Source organism: Colobus angolensis, unplaced genomic scaffold, assembly GCF_000951035.1.
Source record: "Colobus angolensis palliatus isolate OR3802 unplaced genomic scaffold, Cang.pa_1.0 Scaffold17, whole genome shotgun sequence".
Lineage (NCBI taxonomy): Eukaryota > Metazoa > Chordata > Mammalia > Primates > Cercopithecidae > Colobus > Colobus angolensis.
Window position 1 is genome coordinate 2,563,700 of NW_012114821.1, and position 4,483 is coordinate 2,568,182.

Here is a 4,483-nt window from a genome sequence, read left to right on the forward strand (position 1 = left end):
GTTATGGGGTGGTGACAGTGGGAGGTCATGGTTATGACGTGGTGAGAGTGGGAGGTCATGGTTATGAGGTGGTGACAGTGGGAGGTCATGGTTATGAGGTGTGAGAGTGGGGGGTCATGGTTATGAGGTGGTGACAGGGGGAGGTCATGGTTATCAGGTGGTGAGAGTGAAGGATCATGGTTATGAGGTAGTGACAGTGGGAAGTCATGGTTATCAGGTGGTGAGAGTGGGGGGTCATGGTTATGAAGCGCTGATAGTGGAAGGTCACAGTTATGAAGGTGGTGACAGTGGGAGGTCATGTTTATGGTGTGGGGACCGTGGGAGGTCACAGTTATGGGGGGTGACAGTGGGAGGTCATGGCTATGGGGTGGTGACAGTGGGAGGTCAGGGTTATGGGTTGATGGCGGTGGACACAGTGGTGATGGAAATCATTGGTGGTGCTGGCTGTGACAGTTGCATTGACGGAGAGTTGAAGTGGTGGTTTTGCTGGTGGTGGTAGGACCACCTGGGGTAGTGGTGGAGAAAATGAGGTTGGTAGAAGTGGAGATGATGATACAAAGTTTACAGGTAAGATGGTGGGTGTGGTGGGGATGTAACGGAGTTCCTGGGTGGAAATGTCGGTGACAAGAACGAAGGTGGGGTGGTGCTCACGGTCTGGGGTAGTATGCAGAGTGTGGTTATGATGGCTGCGGTGGAAGGGGCTGTGCTGGGGTGGTGGTGATGGGAGGCCATGGTGATGATGGTAGTTGGGATGGTGGTGATGGTGCTGATGGCAATTAAGATGATAATGGTGGTGATAGTGCCAGGAGGCCACGTTGTTGATGGCCGTTGAGGGGATGATGGTGGTGGTAGTGGTGATAGTTGTGGTGGTGGGAGACTTGGTGGTTTTGATGGTGGTGATGCAGGTGATGACTGGCAGTGGGGTGGGATGAAGTGGTTGTGACAATAATTATGGCAACTTATAAATGGGACATTCAGGTCTGAGCCTGAGCCACTGGGGGGAGAGCGGTAGACCTTGGTGAGCACGCCTCTGGGTGAGAAAGGCATGTAGGGTGTGGCCCGTCCCTCCCGTGGCCAGTCGCAGGGCTCCTGGGAGATTCACGGCTCCTGGAGCAGCTCCTGCTTATGAAAATCGGGCGACAGTGCACTCTCCAGTGGCTACGCACACACCTTAGCCTTCTGCCTCTGGCAAGGGTGGGCTCCTAGGGCTCCTGAGACTGGACTGGGGGCCCTGGGCTCTCCATGTCCCCATCCTGTGCTCTGGGGGACAGGCAATGCCTGGGCACTGAGAAGCCGCTTGTCTGCCCCAGTTGCCCATCTCACTTCCTTCTCTCTGTCAGTCTCCGGGTCTCTGTCCCACATATGGAAAACCTGACTTCCCAGGGCCGAGCTTAGTGTCCGGGGGAGCCTGACCTCCACCCTGAGGGTCTCCAGATCTCCCAGGCCTGCACAGACCCTGGAACGGGGCACCTCAGATCTGAGGGGGACCGTGGGTGGCAGGCAGGCCCCGAGGAAAGCCTCAGTGCTCTAGGAAGGAGGAGCTCCCTGGGATGAGGGGCGGGGCTGTCAGGGTAGGGGAGGCCTGGGTGGGAACCAAGACACTCAGGTGCTTGTTCTCAGCTCCCCCAGGCAGGGAGGACAGGTGGAGGGCTGAGGCTTTAGTCCTGGAGGTTTTGGAAAGGAAAGGGGCGCATTCAGGTGGGGTTCAGTCTCCAGGAGTGGGTCTGGGGCCTGCAGAGGCTGCTGGGGGCTGTGGAGAGGCCCACATTTCTGGAGCTCAGTGGGGCATGCTTGTGGGGTGGGGTGCAGATCCAAGGGTGAAGCTGGAGGGGTGTGCACCCCTCTGACCCTGTGCCTTCTCCCTGACCGCCAGCTCTGGGGACAGAGTGTCTGTGGCAGTGAGACAGCTGCCCCCGTATTGGCCCTCACCTGCTCCCCCTCTCCTCTTGGGGTCAGCAGTCTGTAGACACAGCCTCCATCTGGACGCCCTGAAAGGGCCTGGCCGCCCCTCTCCACTCCTCTTTCTGGGGTGAGGAGCACGGCCACTGTCCTTAGGGAGGGCCAAGAGCTGGAGCCAGAGAGGGACAGAAAGGGTTAGAGACTGACAGAGGGGGACAGAGTGGGACAGAGAGGCATGACAAAGACGAGGCAGGGGCAGGGAGAGACAGGGGTGGGTGGGGGGGTAGGCAGAGAGATGGAGAGAGGGACCACTGAAAGGGAGTCAGGGATGGCTGGAGACCGCGTGAGGCGGGGCACGGCCAGCAGGTGGCGTGCAGGCCTCAAAGGCGTCCGCTCAGGCCTGGACCCAGGACGGAGGGAGGGCTGGCAGGACCCGGCCCAGGAGAACAGCCTGAGCTGCCAGAGTCCGGGGAGCCTGAGGACAGCCTGGGGTCCCAGAGCCCTTCCTGCAGACACCTGCACATGGGTCCAGGCTTGCCAGCTGTGAGCAGAGCAGCCCCTGCCCGGCTCAGTGCCCTGACCCAGCCTGAACTCACAGCCCACCTTCCTCTGCTGCCCCTGAGGCACCCTGCTCTTCTCTTGGGCAGGCCACACCCTCAGGCGCTGCCCCTCCACTGGGATCTGATCCCCAGTCTGACTTGGCCCAGGAAGGAATAAATGCATTTTTAGAGGACTCTGTGACATTGGAGTTTCACAGCCCCTGGAGTGGGGAGCAGAGGGCAGGCTTGCTGCACCCCCTCCTCTGTGATCTCAGCAATTCCTGACCCTTCGGGGCCTCAGAGTTGACTGACCTGGGAGAGGGAAAAAAGGAGAGGAGAAGGCCCCTCTCCGTCCCCTTTCCGGGGACAGTGAGAGAAGCCCAGTGGCCAGGGCAGGTGCTGACCCCAGCCTGACCTTCCCTGACCCACCCACCACCACGCTGCTCAGAGGCTCAGCACCAGCGTGCAGTGATCAGGCGGTGCCAGAGAGATGGATGTGCTTCTGCCAGCCGCCTCTCCACCCCTGGGCTCCCCTGGCCCACCCAGGGCTCTGCAGCCCCCTCAGCCTGCCATGCCCTCCCAGGACCCAGGTCTGCCACCGGATGCACCTTAGGACCAAGGTGCAATAGAGGGACATGGGCTCACATGGGAGCACCGGCCCTGGTCCTGCCCACGCAGACCGCCCAGGCGTCTCACCAGTTGAGCCTCCCCAGCTGGCTGCCCCATGGTCAGCTCAGAAGGGCTCCTGAGGACCCCGGCCTGGCTCTTGGGAGCAGCAGATGGCAGCAGGCTGAGGACTGGCGGCCTCAGGGCCGGGAGAGCCTGGGTACAAATCACAGCTCAGTCATTCACTATGACCCGGGTTGCCGGGCACACCCCTTGCCATTTCTGTGCCTCAGTTTCCTCATCTGTAAAGTGGGGTGACACCGATCGCCCTCCCAGCCGTTCTGAGACTCAGCAAGATGGCCGGTGCATAGCAGGGCCCTCCTTTTCTCACCACAGGACCTCTGCTGCCACCTGCTTTTCCAGAAACACACAGCACAGTGGGCTCCCCACCCCCACCCTGGGATCCGGAAGGAGGCCCTGGTAGGAGGGGCCAGTGGCATAATGGCTGGGGTCCAGCACAAAATGAAAACAGAGGCCCTTTGTCCAAAAATGAATCAAAATTGCATAGTGCTAAACCCAGCACAGTCCTTCTGAGCTCAGGGACCAGCGTGACCACCCAAGCCGCCAGCCCTGTGTCCCAACACACTCCCCACTGCTGAGCCTCACGAGTGAGCTGGGGGTGCCCAGGGCAGATGTGGGCACCCATGGTGTCTGGGGACGAGGTGCTGGGACCTCCCGAAAAGGAGGCTCTGCCCTCTGGGTCTCAGCATCTCCCTCATCTCCCAGGGTAGGCAAGACCATGCAGAGAAGCTGACTCAACTCCCAGAACCTGCTGGTGCTCAGTAGGCAGCGACTGTCCCCTCTGTGTGCCCCAAGCCATGTCCACCGCAGGGTTGGCTCGCTCCGCCTCGGGAAGGGATTTGTGGGAGCCTGAAGGGCCACTGGGCAGGGCCAGGACCTCTTGGGAGAGGAGTGTCTCCCCCCGCCCTCTGCTGCCTGCACCCCTCCTGTGCGGCCATGCCCTCGCGGGGACCAGTGTCCAGGAGCAGGGATGGTGATGCCAAATCCCGGGAGCCTAGCAGCCTGCGGTGTCATACCGGAGCCAAGGCAGGGCTGTGTGACTCTTGGCCCCTGACCTCCCAGCCGGGGGGCCCAGGTCATCCACTCCTGGTAGGGCTGGGGCTGGGCAGGGGTCCCTTCAGGCCAGCACCTCAGAGAGCGGGCGGGCGGGCGGGTGGTGCAGAGTCTGCATGCGTGAGGAGCTCCTGGCGGCGTCACAGCCGCGCTATTCTCAGTCTCTCTCCTTTTATGGCTCCGGAAGTGAGCTGGGGATGCTGGCAGCCTGGCTGGCACTGGGGAGAGATTTAAATGGAGATGCAGAGAACAGCAGGAAAGCGCAGCCATCAGGGTGGGGGCAGCGTGCCGTCTTGGACGCCACC

The 4,483-nt window shown here is 61.2% G+C and overlaps 1 pseudogene; it reads left to right on the plus strand.

Moving 5' to 3' along the window:
* Window positions 1-3,067, plus strand: part of LOC105509122 — a 21,156-nt pseudogene extending 18,089 nt beyond the window's left edge.
* The last annotated feature ends 1,416 nt before the right edge of the window (window positions 3,068-4,483 follow it).